Source organism: Elephas maximus, chromosome 14 (genome assembly GCF_024166365.1).
Source record: "Elephas maximus indicus isolate mEleMax1 chromosome 14, mEleMax1 primary haplotype, whole genome shotgun sequence".
Taxonomy (NCBI): domain Eukaryota; kingdom Metazoa; phylum Chordata; class Mammalia; order Proboscidea; family Elephantidae; genus Elephas; species Elephas maximus.
This window is the reverse complement of record NC_064832.1, coordinates 48,349,328-48,366,433: the sequence shown is the minus strand read 5'-3', so window position 1 is coordinate 48,366,433 and position 17,106 is coordinate 48,349,328. Positions and strand designations below refer to the sequence as shown.

The window sequence follows — 17,106 nt, the reverse complement described above, 5'->3', positions numbered from 1 at the left end:
AAGTGCTCTTCAAACTCTTTTTATCTTTGGTTTTGGCAAGTTTGATTATAATATGTCTTGGTGACTTTCTTTTAGGATCTACCTTGTGTGAGGTTTGATAAGCATCCTGGTTAGATAGCTTCTCATCTTTCACAATATCAGGGACATTTTTTGTCAACAAATTTTCAACAATTCTCTCTGTATTTCCTGCTATCTCCCCCATTCTGGTACTCCAATCACTCGTAGGTTATCCCTCTTGATAGAGTCCACATAATTCTCAGGATTTCTTTATTTTCTAAAATTGTTTTATCCGATTTTTCCTCAAATATGTTTGTGTCAAGTGGTTTATCTTCAATCTCACTAATTCTGACTTCCATTGCCTCAATTCTGATACTATGAATTTCTATTGTCTAATTCTGAAATTTTATTGTTAATCTTCTGCATTTGTTTTCTGTCTCTCTATGGATTCTTGCAGACCATCAAATTTGTCATTATGCTCTTCTTTAATACTTCTTAAGCTCTAATGCTTTGTCTACGTGCTCCTTGCCTTGTTCTGCATTTTGTCTGATCTTCTTCCTATCTCTTGAAGGGTTCTGTATGTTAATCTTTTGTATTCTATCTTCGGTAATTCCAGGAAGTTCTCTTCGTCTGGAAAATTTCTTGATTCTTTGTTTTGGGACCTTATTGAAGCCATCGTGGTCTGCCTCTTTATGTGATTTGATAGTCACTGTTGTCTCCAAGCCATCAATAAGTTATTGTATCTATTTATTTCATGTTTGCTTATTATGTCCTAGCTTCTTATCTAGTTTTGTTTCGATATGCCCAAATAGCCTGCTTGTGTGAGCTAGTTTGATTATTGGTGTCTTTGAAGCTCTAATTTCCTGTCTTCAGGTGGTTAGAGTTACTAGGTATATGAGCCCAGAGTCCATTTACTTCTCTTGTATGGATTCAGCTCAGGTGTCCAGGTAGTTGGTCAAAAAGTGGGTGGTGCAGGTTCTCACCTACAGTCCTAGACAGGCAGGGGTGACTGTGGTAGGCACAGGCATCTGGCTGCAGTAGGGGGTCACCTGCTGAGCAAGGCAGGGGGCTGACAACTGCCTTTGTGTGTCTGTGAAGAAAGCCTGTCTCTGATCCCTAGATCATGCAGAAGGGTGGGCTTTGTAGCCAGGCTATGGGCACCCAGTGCTGTTGGCTGTAAGGACTGGAAGGCACAATTTATTCTTAGACCCCTGTTGCGGGTGGCTAGGTGGTGTGGGTGGAGCCACCAGTCCTCTGGCCCCTGATGTGTGTAGGTGAGGAACCTGCTTAATAGGCAGAGTGATGTCAAATGTCACATACCTGCCTCTCCACCATATAGCTGATACAGTTGACTTCAGGTATATCATTGTTGTATTGTGCTAATGAGGGCCTATGCTACTGAAATGGGTCCATACAGGTCTGTGTGAGGGTGAAAGGCATTCAAAGTCCGTGGGCCCCTTAGGCCTGTGCCTAGGCAAAGGAGCTGTTTCTGCCCTGAGGTTGTGGCTTAGGGGAGCCAGCAGATTATTTTTTCCCTGTTTTTTAAATTGTTTCCTCTCCAAGGCTGAGAGAATGGCTCAGGTTGTGTGAGGGGTCCTACTTCTGGCCCAGGGGATGCAGCAATTTCTGAAGCCAGCTTGGACCTAGTGCATAGTGTGAAGGGGGCAGGTAAGTGGAAGAGAGGCTTTTCCCAAAGGAGCTTTTTTTGTTTTGTTTTGTTCCACGTGGTAGGTTAGACACATGTACTTATCTTTTGCCAGTTGAGTGCTGCTTTTCACTGACTCTGGAGGCTTGAGCGGACTCTTCACCACTTGGTCTCACTCAATGTGGAAAATGCATTCCCAGTTCCCTGCTTGCTTCACCATGCCTGTGCCAGCAGATCCAGCCTGCAGGGTGCCAGTTCCTGCTGGGTCAAGTCTGGCAACTCCTTGCTGCTTCTGAATTGTCTTTCCTTTCACCTGCTACTCAGCCTGACTTCTGAACTTTGCCTTTAATGTTCAGGTATTGCCCATATTTTTTGCAGTGAAATTTGATCAATAATGACACAAAATACTTTGTTGGCTATTTGCATAGGTCTTGTTTTTCCATTGAATCTATAAATGCTCAAAAATGCTAATATTTGTTAGCACATATTCAGAGCAATGAACAATTACTTTTAATCTAGGTATGAAGATTTAAATCACCTAGATATGTTAGAACTCATCAACTTGATCTCTGTGCAAAAATCAGGAGATTCTATTCCAGAAACTACAATAACATTACCTTCTTGTCGTTAGGTACTCTGTCACTATAGATATTTTAAAACACTCATGCCTCAGTAATCTGAAGGTTAGAATTCAAATAATATCAGGCACAGAGATGCAGCAATGCCTAAAATGTAAGCCATATAGACCACTAGCTTCACAAAAATTTCCAAATCAAGCTCCAACTTTAGCACACTTAAGAGCACATAATTCAGAATTTATCAATCTTTATTGCACACGCAATTCTAGCCACATTGGTTATCCAATTTCTTAATCTATGCAGATAAGATTAGAAATTGAAAGAGGGAGTCATGTATAATGTTTTTAATAGTACAAGTGCCAGCTAAAAAAAGGAGAGAGGAAATCTATCACAGAATGTACAGTAATTAATAAATGCATTCTGTGAATATGTGTTGTGTTCCTAGTGCCTATATGGGCTGTGATGCAAAGATGAGCAGTCACATCTGTGCCCTTAAGTGAATTCACAATTACTCAATTTTGTTCATAATCTTTTTTTTTAGGAAAGAAAGGAAATTTACCACTTAAAAAAGTTATATTTAAATATCTGTACAATTGTTCTAGGCAAATACCATTTCCATATATCAGACAAATTAGGCGACAATATACATCATCGTTCAATAATTGTGTAGTGGTTAAAGTGATAGATTGTGAACCAATAGGCAGTGGTTCAAAAACACAAGTGGCTCTGCTGGAGAAAGATGTGGCAGTCTGCTTTCCTAGAGATTTACGGCCTTGGAAACGCTATGGAGGCATTACGAGTTAGAATCAATGGCAGTGGGTTTGGTTTGGGTTTTTGGAATAATTGCTACTCGTATAAATGACAGTGTGAAAAATACCAAAGCGAAGAACCTTAGCTTCATTTAGAGAAATTCTGTATTCATTTCCTTTAGTCATGCTTTTATTCCATATAATGGTACTTATGCCAGAATTTTAGGTTTATAATTCCTATAAAGTGAGAGCTTCTCTTAATCCCTATATCTGCTTATCTACTGTATGCGTTGCTTCAGTCATCTCTCCTGCCTGTTTTCATCTCTTAATCCTAGGAAGGATTTAAATTCCTGCCAAGTCCCAGCACACTCCTGTTGAGTTCTGAAGAGGAAATAAAGATAAGCAAAATGAAATTTCTTCCTAGGAAGTATTATTATTTTAGATGTGGAGAGGAACATGTAAATAATGCTATAATAGAGATGTGAAGAAAGCTATTGGTGAGGAAGCTGGAATAAACACTTCCATCTAAGACAGGTCGGCAAAATTTCATAGGAGAGGGCGTATTGAGTGGGGTTTGAATGATGAATTGGAATTACCCAAGTGGAGAACCACTGAGAAAAGAGAATTCTGGAATTTGGAGCACAGCAGTTTAGAAGTCACGCTAAAAGTTTACAAAGTATTGATGAATGTGAAGCCTTTCTTTAAGCAGATTATCTTAGAAGAAAAAAATTAGACAAGGGCATGATTTGTTTCATGTAAAATAATTTGTTGGATGTGTGCATTGTCAATAGAGATTATTAAAATAAAAGCAACTGTGCCCCTGCTTCTCTTATCAATTTGGGAAAAGGCTGTCCTCTCAGTCCCCTCTGTAAGTATGTGAGACTATTATTCAAATTGTAGATAACACGTTACTATAACTTTGTTTCCTTTCCCCCAAAAGGAGCTTCTAATGAGCTGCTAAGATGCTCGTAATGCCTTATGTTGCTAGGACACTTGGCCCCTTCCTCAGGAAAGGAGGAATAGGAAGGTAACATCTGAGAATTTTTCCCTCAAAAAGAAGACACAAGCTCATAAGTACTTAAGGCAGTAAAATTGATAAACATATTTACATGGGGGCCTACTGTATACCAGAAATTATGCAAAATACAGAACCATAGAGTCTTACAATTAAAAGCAAATTTAGGGGTCATGTAGTCCAGCCTCCTTTACAATGAAGGAATATCCTCTACAATAGCCCTGACAAACGGTCATTCAACATTTTATCATGCTGTCCCATGAATATTCACTTCTTTTGAGGAAATCCACTTTACCATCCTTGTCATCCTTGTCAGAAGATGTGATATGCCTCCCTGTAACTTTTACCTACTGATCCTAGTTCTGACTTCTGGAGATCCTTAAAAAAAAATTAAAAATATTTTTTCCTTAGACTGAGTCTAATCAGTTAACCGGTTGCCCTCAGTTTGAATAAGACTCATGCTGACCCCATGTGTATCAGAGTAGAACTGTGGTCCACTGAAAACCCTATGGAGCAGACTGTTCTACTCTGACACATATAGGGTCATTTTCAATGGAGGATATTTTGAAAGTAGATTGCCAGGCTTTTCTTCTGAGGTACCTTTAGGTGAATTCAAACTGCCAACCTTTCGGTTAGAAGCTGATAGGCCTTCTGATATTTGAAGTTTTTAATCAAACATCCCTATCTCCAGGCTAAATATTCCACATCCCTTCAATATTTCCATAAATGATAAGATTTCCCTGACCCATCATACCCCCAACCCCACTCACTGCATATTGCTGAGTTTGTTAAACTTCCATAGCTGAAGGGGTAGAGGGCTGTCTTTAAGTCCCAGTGGCCTCTTTTTGAATAATACTGTATTATTAGCTCATATAGATTTTATGTGCACCTAAGTCACCTACGTTTTTACCCAGAATTTCAGTCAACTGTGGTCTCTTCCAGCCTGAACTTTTACATTTAATTGTTGAACCAAAGAGGGATATGAAAAATTTAAATGAGAACTTTAAAAACAGCATGCTTCTCCTGTTCAAAAGTTTAGCCAATCCTTTCAAACTTTTGTTTCCTGAAAATATGCTCCCCCTTGTGTCTGTCAGTTTGTCATACTTTGGGGCTTGCATGTTGCTGTGATGCTGGAAGCTATGCCACTGGTATTCAAATTCCAGCAAGGTCATCCATGGCAGACAGGTTTCGGCTGAGCTTCCAGACTAATACAGACTAGAAGAAGGATCCTGCAGTCTATTTCTGAAAAGAATTAGCCAGTAAAAACTGTATGAATAGCAGCAGAACGTTGTCTGATATAGTGCCATAAGATGAGCTCTCCAGGTTGGAAGGCACTCAAAATACGACTGGGGAAGACCTGCCTCCTCAGAGTAGAGTTAACCTTAATGAAGTGGATGAAGTCAAGCTCAAGCTTTTGGGACCTTCATTTGCAGGTGTGGCATGACTCAAAATGAGAAGAAACAGCTGCAAACATTTATTAATAATCCAAACATGGAACACACAAAGTATGAATCTAGGAAAATTGGAAATTGTCAAAAATGAAAGGGAACCCATAAAGATAGATATCCTAGGCAATAGCGAGCTGAAATGGACTGGCACTGGCCATTTTGATTTGGAGAATCATATGGTCTACTACGCCAGGAATGACAACTTGAAAAGGAATGGCATTGCATTCATCATTAAAAAAGAACATTTCAAGATCTATCCTGAAGTACAACACTGTCAGTGATAGGATAATATTCTTACGCCTACAAGGAAAGACAGTCAATATGACTATTATTCAAATTTATGCACCAACCACTAAGGCCAAAAATGAAGAAATTGAAGATTTTTATCAGCTGTTGCAGTCTGAAATCCATTGAACATGCAATCAGGATGCATTGATAATTACTGGTGATTGGAATGCAAAAGTTGGAAACAAAGAAGAAGGATCGGTAGTTGAAAAATATGGCCTTGGTAACAGAAATGATCCCAGAGATCCCATGATACAATTTTGCAAGACCAACGACTTCTCCTTGCAAATACCTTTTTTCACCAAAATAAACAGTGACTACACATATGGACCTCACCAGATGGAATACACAGGAATCAAATCGACTACATCTGTAGAAAGAGACATTGGAAAAGCTCAATATCATCACTCAGAACACGGCCAGGGGCTGACTGTGGAACAGACCATCAATTGCTCATATGCAAGTTCAAGTTAAAACTGAAGAAAATTAGAACAAGTCCACCACAAGGGCCAAAGTACCATCTTGAGTATATCCCACCTGAATTTAGAGACCATCTCAAGAAAAGATCCGACGCATTGAACACTAATAACAGAAGATCAGATGAGTTGTGGAATGACATCAAGGACCTCATACATGAAGAAAGTAAGAGGTCATTAAAAAGACAGGAAAGAAAGAAAAGACCAAACTGAATGTCAGAAGAGACTCTGAAACTTGCTTCTGAACGTTAAGCAGCTGAAGCAAAAGGAAGAAATGATGAAATAAAAAAAACAAAAAATTTCAAAGGGCGGCTAGAGAAGACAAGGGCAAGTATTATGACATGTGTAAAGAGCTGGAGATTGAAAACAAAAGGGAAGAACACGCTCAGCATTTCTCAAGCTCAAAGAACTGAAGGAAAAATTCAAGTCTCGTTTTGCAATAGTGAAGGGTTCTATGGGAAAAATATTAAAAGATGCAGGTAGCATCAAAAGAGTATGGAAGGAATTCTCAGTCACTGAACTTTTGCAGTAGCTTATCTCTTTACGGAAACCTTGGTGGCGTAGTGGTTAAATGCTACGGCTGCTAACCAAAGGGTCGGCAGTTCAAATACACCAGGCGCTCCTTGGAAACTCTAGGAGTTCTACTCCTAGAGGGGCAGTTCTACTCTGTCCTATAGAGTCACTATGAGTCCAAATCGACTCGATGGCACTGGGTTTGGTTTTGGTTTTTATCTCTTTACAGTTTGACTCTGCATCTTATAAACATGGGATTCTTTTCCATCTGTTCATCCAATAAATATCTGTGGAATATCCATGATGTGTCAGACACTGTATGGGGTGCTGGACATAAGCAGATAAAACAGTTGAATGCCTTTACACAGCAGGTACTCTTTTTCTGTGCTTACTCTAATCAAACTATGTACAACTATTCAAAAACACATTGCTATGGATTGAATTGTGTTTCCCAAAAATATATATTGTAAATCCTAACCCCTATACCCGTGGTTCCACTGCTATTCATAAGGTTTTCACCAGCTAATTCTTCTCAGAAGTAAACTGCCAGGTTCTTCTTCCTAGTCTGTCTTAGTCTGGAAGCTCAGCTGAAACCTGTCCTCCATGGGTGACCCTGCTGGTATCTGAATACTGGTGCCATAGCTTCCAGCATCACAGCAACACACAAGCCCCCACAGTACAACAAACTGACAGACAGGTACGGGAAGATGGAAGGAATACAGAGTCATTATACCAAAAAGAATTTCAAGAGATAGCATATGATCAGGAACTGAAGGTGCTGAAGGAAGAAGTCCAAGCTGTACTAAAGGCATTGACAAAAAACAAGGCTCCAGGAATTGATGGAATATCAACTGAGATGTTTCAACAAACTGATGCAGCGCTGGAAGTGCTCCCTTGTCTATGCCAAGAAATTTGGAAGACAGCTACCTGGCCAACCGACTGGAAGAGATCCACATTTATGCCCATTCTCAAGAAAGGTGACCCAACCAAATGTGGAAATTATCAACCAATATCATTAATATCACATGCAAACAAAATTTTGCTGAAGGTCACTCAAAAGCGGCTGTAGCAGTATATTGACAAGGAACTGCCAAAAGTTTAGGCCAGATTCAGAAAAGGACATGGAACCAGGAATATCATTGCTGATGCCAGGTGGATCCTGGGTGAAAGCAGAAAATACCAGAAAGATGTTTACCTGTGTTTTAGTGACTATGCTAAGGCATTTGACTGTGTGGATCATAACAAATTATGGATAACATTATGAAGAGTGGGAATTCCAGAACACTTAATTGTGCTTATGAGGAACCTGTACATAGATTAAGAGGCAGTTGTTTGAACAGAACAAGGGGATACTGATTGGTTTAAAGTCAGGAAAGGTGTGTGTTGGGGTTGTATCCTTTCACCATACCTATTCAATCTGTATGCTGAACAGATAATCTGAGAAGCTGGACTATATGAAAAAGAATGGGTCATTAGTATTGGAGGAACGCAGATGACACAACCTTGCTTGCTGAAAGTAAAGAGGACTTGAAGCACTTACTGATGAATAGCAAAGACTACAGCATTGCACCTCAACATAAAGAAAACAAAAATCCTTACAGCTGGCCCAATAAGCAACATCTTGATAAATGGAGAAAAAATTGAAGTTGTTGAGGATTTCATTTTACTTGGATCTACAATCAATCCCCATGGAAGCAGCATTCAAGAAATCAAAGATACGTTGGATTGGGCAAATCTGCTGCAAAGGACCTCTTTAAAGTGTTCAAAAGGGACGATGTCACCTTGAAGACTAAGGTGTGCCTGACCCAAGCCGTGGTATTTTCAATTGCAACATATGCATGTGAAAGCTGGACAATGAATAAGGAAGACTGAAGAAGAATCGATGCCTTTGACTTATGGTGTTGGTGAAGAATATTGAATATACCATGGACTGCCAAAAGAACAAACAAATCTGTCTTAGAAGAAGTACAACCAGAATGCTCCTTAGAAGCAAGGATGGTGAGACTGATTCTTATATACTTTGGACTGTCAGGAGGGATCAGGCCCTGGAGAAGGACATCAGGCTTGGTAAAGTACAGGGTCAGCAGAAAAGAGGAAGACCCTCAAAGAGGTGGATTGACACAGCGGCTGCAACAATGGGCTCATGCATAAAAACGACTGTGAGCATGGAGCAGAACCGGCAGTTTTTAGTTCTGTGGTACACAGGGTTGCTGTGAATGGGAACCGACTTGAGGACACCTAACAACAACAACAACAATATGCTAGGTACCCCATCTACAGCTTCATCTCTTTTGTGGTAAAAGCACTACACTGGACAAGACAGAGGATACCTTCTAAGACACGATACTGGAGACTAGCTCCCAGATTGAACATAATCACCTTCCTTTGTTCAGCCATCTACGACTCTATGTACAGGTACTGCTGTTGAGCCCCTTTCTCTAATTTGTTCAAAACAATATCCTGAGAGATTCTGTTCAGTACCACCTTGCCAAACGATTTTGTACTGAATCTGATGACTGAGTCTTCTCTATTCACTGGGTAGGCTGTATTTCTATCCTTGCCCCTCGTTTATAACAAGTTTTCTTGTTCATTCAGTTTAAACTGAATAGAATGTAAATCTGCAAGATGTTATCCAATTATCCAAGTGAAACTGTTAAGCATAGATTCTTCAAAATAATTAAAAATACAACAAAAATTTGAGGAGACTTGAAGTAGGAAAGACATACAAAAGAATTACTAAAATAAACGGTCAAATCAATGCTAGTCAAGATTCTTATTGAACTTTTGCATTATAATAAACTAGCAAATGTAAGCATGCTACTCATTATTTGATTAAAGCAAGTGTTCAACAATTTGACTTTATTTTTTGTCTTAGTCTCTATACAACAGGATGAATCTTGTAGAATTCATGTAATCCTGGCATCCCACCTTAGAATATTAGCTTCTCAAGGGCAGAAACTGAACTTAGAATTAATCATTCTCAGGTTCTTCTTAGCACACTTGAAATATTTTTAATTAACTAATATTTATGCAGTAAATGAATGTTTCTGGGCCTTTCTGATTGCTTGCTGTAAGTCATACCACTCCTACCACTAGCCTAGATAACTAGATGAATAATCCTTCACTCATATTTTTCATCTGCATGTTGGAATGTCTGTCTAAAATAACTTTGGTTTTGGCACAGTAGATATCAAGCTGACAGTGTTTAGCCACAGGCTCAGTACCTTATTAAGGCAGGTCTTGAAACCTAATGAGAAATCTATGTCATCAGCAAAGAAGTAGGTTCTTGTCTTATTTCCTGTGTCAGGAGAATGTTCATTCGGATCGTTTGAAAGCTGTATAAAATTATTTGCAATAAATTAAAAAGAAGTAGGGCTAGGACACAACCATTTTTCTTGGCTTTTGATTGGAATTTAATGTTGAGAGCCCATTCCTACCTGCTCTGATTCTCACAGGGGTATTATGAGTCATACTTTGAAGGAATCTTCATAGCCTGAGATCTGTGCTCAGATCACATAGCTTGGCCCATAGTGATTTCTGTCTATAGAATCAAAGACTAACTGTAGATCAATACATGCTGACAAAGGCTTACATTGTTCTCAACTATTTTCTCAGTAAAGTAAAAATTTCTCCACAAAGCACCAGGTAAAAAGTTTAGCAATGGTCAACAATGGGACAGGTTTCTCTGAAGCCCACGTTTCTCTCATAAAGGATATTTTATCATGGGACTCAGTTCTGTAGCATCCCAAAATGTAATCCTCCCCAGGGAGGTTCTTGCTTCATCCTTTCTAAGACTGGTGTGGACCTATCTGTAATTTTCAAATATGCTTTACCAAAGAAAATTTTCTTCTCAAGTTGACTTATTTTAATTCATCTTTCTAAATCTTAGAACCTAACACAATGCCTTGGTACCCAAACACTAACACATGCACATAGCCACTTATGATTTCTTGTGTTCTGAATGATAAAATATCCAACTGAAATCATGATATAGAATAAAGAATGTATTGGCTCATTTATCTAAAAAGTCATAGATCAGGCCAAGACTGATCCAGTGGCTCCAACAATGCTAGTCATTTCTCTGTTTTCTACTCTACTTTCTGTTGTGTTTTATTCAGCTTCAATCCTCAGTCTCACTTCTTGTGGTATGCAAAAGTACCTGGATCTCCTATTTGCATGCCCAAACTAGAAATATCTGGTGAAAGAATGCATTTCTTCTTAGGCTCCTCCCGAATCAAGTGAAAGCTTCACTTCCTCAGAAATTGGAAACACCTTACCTTACACGTCATGGGCTCCAGTGGAATTAGGTGGTGACACGTGGTTAGTGGGGATACACCTGGGAAGCTGAGGGTAATATTGACAGCACCTAAATTCTATGCCTGATAATGGGGAGGGATTAATGTAAAGTACTGCTATTGGGAGAAGTGGAAATTGAGGTAGTGGTGATATGTAAGTGGAATTGATCAATAATTGTTGACTGAATGACTTTATACCATGAGCATTCATTCATGTGTTCATTTATCAAACATTCACGGAAAGAAACTAATTTTTATATAAAATAATCTTTTCAGGAATAGAAATATATGGAAAAGGAAAACCATATAATTTTAAATAATACTGGGGGATCACACTAATAATTATAACTAGGCATTTACTTACTGAGAACTTATTATTGCAGGCACTACTCAAAATGTTTTATCTGCACTTAATCCTTATAATAAACCTATAAAATAGGTATCATTATTACCTCACTTCTTAGGAGGAGAGGTTGAGATAGGGGTTAGACACTTTATCCATAGTTACTCAGCTGCTAAGAAGAGCCAGCTTCAGAACCCAGACTGTCTGGCTCCAGAGTGAGCACAGCATGGCTACATTGCTACACCATAACTGTACCTAGAAAAGGCAAAACTTGGGCTGAGGAAAGGGAGGGCAAGAAACACATCAAGGGGGCAAAAAGATAAGAAGCAGAATAATACAATGGTCGCAAGCACAGACTCCAGAGCCAGGCAACCTTTTTTAAAAATCTAGGTGTATCACTAAAGCCTTGTGATATTGGGCTCGTAAAGGGCTTCCTAGGACTTATCACTTACGTAATGTGCCTTGCAATTTTTATTATTATTTTATAATCCTTCACTGAAAACAGAATATATTTCTTTAAAAATACATGAGGGTTAAAGCAAGAGGGCATTAGAACAGTTTTACCTCGGTTACAACATACAAGCAGCCAAGTCAGTTTAGGTGAACAACGCTGTACGTGCACGTCTCGGAGAAGCCCAAAAAGACAAGTAGGGAAGAGAAAACTTGACATAGCTGTCAGAATGGAGCACCCAAAGTCCTTGCCAGGCCTATACCAGGGAGATCTAGTACAGCAGGGGCAGCTTTCTGAAGCCAGAACAGACCACTGTCCTTATGACATCGGGAAAAGGTTTACTCCAGTAGACAACTTGGTTCAGTTATATTATTGCGTCACTGAACAGACTTACTACAAATTTCTTAAATAGGGAAAAAAGACAAATCAGGAGAAGACTGATGTTAAAAAGGCAATTAGAAAACAGTTGTGGATTGTTGCTGGGTGGTCTTGTGTCTGAAGGTGAGTCTGAAGGTGGGACTTCTCAATTCTTAACCACCAGTGAAATCTGTAGGGCCCAATCTGCCTCATTCATCCCCCAGGTCCTTAAGACAGGACAAGATGGTCTGAACACACAAGATAAAATCACCGTAGTCTCAGGTAGCAGCTGTCTCTGCCAGTCTATTTGACTTTCCTAGTCAGTGAAGGTAGAAATATTCAAGGGAGAGGAAAAGTAACGATTTATAGCACTTTGATGCTTTGTGTCATACTCATGAGGTCTTTTAGGATATTTCTCAAGTCATTTGACCACATCCTAGGGTGGTGAATAAGGAGATATAAAGTTTATGTACAATTGTTGTTGTTAGGTGCCACCTCTTCCTTCACAGAATCAATGTAGTTCACGTATTCCTGAACCCAAGTAGCTGCCCTGCTGTCTGTGGGCTTGCTGATCCAGAAAGCCCTGCATCATCCTCTTCTGACTAGCCTTTGGACCTAAACCCCACTTCTGTGGGTATGTATCTCTCTCCACAATCACTTTCTTGATCTTAGCTACTATCCCATGGTCACAGGTCCAGATCATTGATGTGGTCATTAATGCAATAGCCATACAGATGGCCTCCCCCTTGGTGGTGATGACTATGATCTCCTGATTGACTTCAATGCCATCATTGTACTGAAGAACACCTGGAACCAGAGTCTTTGCTCTACAGCATATTGTGTTCACCGCACTGTCTTTCATAACCAGTTGCTTGTGAGATGTCAGCAGCTTTTCCAGAGGGTAAATAACTCACAGCAGGTAACTCTCATCCTTGTGATTATCGTATAGCCACTGAGCATCCAGCACATCACGCATTGTCACCATATGGTCCTTTTCACTCATAACTTCACAACAAACCCTCCAAAGTTCCTGCATCTGACTTCCAACTCCCAGTAACAAACCAAGGTGCACACAAAGTGTCCTAATGTAGGTGTCAGCCTCACAGCTCACCCAAAAAATTCCTAATCTTCTCTCAGGATCCTACTCTATCATTTTTCTCTCACAGGTGATCTGGACTCGGAGTTGCCTCTGTACTGCAGCAATAAGGTGGGGGGGTAGCTAGAATAGGGCACCTGTCAGAGTTTCCAGGGCTCTAGAAAGCTGGGTCCTCCCTTCCATGGCATCATGCAGCTGGACAATTCCCACATACTCTTTTCCTGTGCTCTGCTGTGATTTCTCCAGTGTGGCTCGTTCTGTGCACACGATTAGACAGCCAGTCACCTCGGGATCCAGAGTACCGCTGTGTCCTGTCTTCTCAACATGAAGTATCCACCGGATCCAGGCTACCACCTCATGGGAAGAGGGGTTAGAGGGCTTGTCAAGGTTAACGAAAAGTGTCCTGATATAGTCGGCAGTCTCCCTCTTCAGAGGATTTGAACCAGAAGGAAGAGGAGTATAGTGTCTCATCCTTACTTTTAACTAATCAAAATTCTTTAACAACAAGGACCACGGAGATGTGTCCAACTGAGCAACTTTGGATTCAGGTTTTATAATTCTTCAGCGTGTTCTATTTTAGCTACATCATCTTCTGTTAATGACTTCGGGTCCTATTTCTTCTTATCCTTCTTCAACAAAAGAACTTCGACGTCTGCCATGCTCCCCACACAACGTGCAGGCCGGCCAGGCCACAGCCGAGGGACAGGCCTCCAGACTCCCACCGCCTCCGTCCCGTCAGGCCACGCCGCTAGGGTCCGCCCACTTGTGCCACGCCCCGTGCGTGCAGCGCTGTGCGGCGGGTGGGACGGAGGTGGGGGGAGGGGCAGGGGTATTATTTTTATTATTAGATTGTGGAGAATCTAAACAGTTTCTGTGGAGAAGCATTGTTTCTTTGGTGGAAATTGGGTAGATATTTGATTGAGAAATTTAATTAAAAAAAAAAGTTAATGTATTAACGTTAAAGCCCAAGACATAATCAGGCGAGCTCACTTTTAAGAGACTCAAGTTCGTCCTTAAAGGACTAATTTTTTCCTTAGGGTCGGATACAGAGGGCTTTTAAAGATGACTTGCAACTAGTTTTTAACCAATCATGAGGTGCTATAGGGTCGCTATGAGTTGGAATTAACGCCATGGCAGTGGGTTTGGTTTGGTTTTTGGAGATGATATAACTAAGTAGGGGTAAGAAGTTATATAGAAAAATACCCACCCTATAATATTATTTTGAGTCTTAAAAAAAGATGGGAAAATTTGTGTTTCTCAAATCCATTCCATAGAGAGCACTGTATTTGTTCAAAACAAATACCTTTATAAGTACACATATAAGTCCCTGAGATAAATGATGTGGTTCTAAGTAAAATGACTGGTGGGGGTGAAGTGGTTGATAAAGGGAAGAATTTGCATGAAACAAAACTAATCTCTGACATCTGTATCATACGAGGAATTAACACAATATCTGTAAACCGATTAGCATAAGACTTTGTCCATAGTAACTGTGTAGGTAATGTTAGACATTGTTTTCATAATTATTGCATTTTAAAAATGCAATATTTCTAAATTGCTGACATTATGGAATGCAAATTAAATTGTCCACATATTTTGTCTCAGTAGCTCAAGGATTATTGATAACTTTGGACACCATTGTGCCTCCATCCAAAAAATTCTGAGGAGTCAAGTAACTTAAATGCCTAATGAGAAATTTCATTTAAGTGTTGCCCTTTTCCACCTATATCTACCTGGTCCATTCTGAGTCAGATAGGTGAAAGAATTATCCAATTTCTAGTGATCACTATGCTGAAATCATGGCTTTGTAGTTTATAGATTTTTCTCATATGATCAAGAGTTTCCTGATGGTTTGCAAGGCACTTTTACATCCCTGATTTTATCAGATCCTGGCAACCATATCCTGAAGTAGGTAGAGCTGTTAATATTATCTTCATTTCACAAAGCCAGGGAGTCAATATCCTGCTTGAGGTCACAGTTAATAAGTGACTAAACAGGGATTAAATATAGACTTTCTCATCCCAGATCTTGTGCATGTTCATCCCTACTGTGCTACCTCTGAATTGTTCTGGAAATGAGGTGACACTCTTGTTCCAACAAGTGCCTGGTTGTGATTGGGGTTGATTGTAGTATCCTGGCATATGCTGGCAACGAACCTGTCTGTTCCTCTGATGCTGGCATGTCCTATTCCACTTTTTAAAAGGAAAGAATAAAATGATAGATGAAAATAAATAAAGATACGTTGACAGATAGTACTTTAAAGGAAAATGAGATGAAAGAGTAATAGTAGACAAGGTGAAAACACAAAATTCAACTGAACAGACAGAATATCCTCAAAGGTCCAAGTCTTTTGTCTGAATTTAAAATAGTTAAAAGTAAGAAGTTAGTGCTTTGCAAGAGAAGATTCAGAGATATAGTAGCAATCACTTCTGAAAGGTTGGGGTTGTGCTGAAGACCACACGTGCAGTTTCTTCGTCTGATATCACCAAACATTTGTGGCAATTAAGGATGGAAACAGAGGAATAGCCAAAAGATAAGGGGAAGACAAACATTTTCACAGAAGTTACAAACTGGATCAGAGGATAAATCCAAACTAACCTTACGAATTTGGATATCCCACAGTTTGAACCAATCTAATCCACCTAAATTTAGTGACAAGGACCAATTGCCATGAAATTGATTCCCACTAATCATGTGTGTCAGAGTAGAACTGCTCCACAGGGTTTTCACTGGCTGATTTTTCAGAAGTGGATCACCAGACCTTTTTTCCGAGGTGCCTCTGGCTAGACTTGAACCTCCAATCTCTATGTTAGGAGCATATTAAATGTTTGCACCATCCAGGGACTCCATAAGCACACCTAACATCTTGTGAGAACAATAAGGGCTGTCAGAAAGGAGAAATTCTGTTAGAAGCACAAAAATTGGCCAATGCTGTTTCCAAACCTGACTCCATAGCAGAAGCAGTTGGAGCTCCTGTTAAAATACAAATACTCTGTTTGGATTCATCCCTAAAGATTTTCATTCTATATTTTGAAATATGGCCAAGCAGAATCAATAGTTCTTATGAACTGGATCTTTGCTTCCAAGTTGGGAACCTTTGCATAAGTGAAGTCTCATCTCTGAAAAAGAGCGAAACATACAGAAAACTAAGTGCCCTTTCTAGTAAAGAGATTTTGAACTAAGAGTTAATATTGTGCTATGCAATCCTCGTGTGACTATTCAAAATGCTATCAACATATGCAAAATCTTTGTTAGGATTTTATCTTCGATTTAGGTAATTTATGTCTGCGATAAATGCCATTTTTTTTTTTTTTTTTGATTTCCAGGATATTGATTTGTCAGTTTTATCAAATGTTGTCAAATGTGAAGGCAAATGCAATGTTTTGTCCTTGCTGGGCCTCCTGGCATTCTTGGCAACGTGTTAATGCTTCTGAGTAGATCTTAATGTGTTTCTGTGCTTATCGTGCTGCCACAGAGATTAATAGTAAAACTTACTATTTACTTAGTATGAGTATGGCACTTTTCATCTTCAAAAATGCTTTCAAACTATTAACTAATCCATGCCCCTCTACACAAAATGTAGCTCAGGCCTTATGAATGCAGGGGAAGAAAATCTGTCATAAATCTGTTGCGCAGCATGCCATGGTTTCTGCAGACTCAGCACTTTGTCAAAGCTGGCAGTGGCCATTGATGGAGAGTGAATATAACTTGGCAAGAAATGGCAGGGGAACTCCTCAGCTGTCAGAACGGAGGCTGCAAGAAACATACATTTCAGGGCTCATATGTTGGCTTTGCCTAATCTACATATTTCTTTCATTAAATATTTCACTTTTCGTCAACCCTGTTATAATAGTGTAT

The 17,106-nt window shown here is 39.6% G+C and overlaps 1 pseudogene; it reads right to left on the bottom strand.

The window, feature by feature from the left end:
* Window positions 1-12,617: 12,617 nt before the first annotated feature.
* Window positions 12,618-13,907, bottom strand: LOC126058083 (H/ACA ribonucleoprotein complex subunit DKC1-like; annotated as a pseudogene).
* Window positions 13,908-17,106: the final 3,199 nt, after the last annotated feature.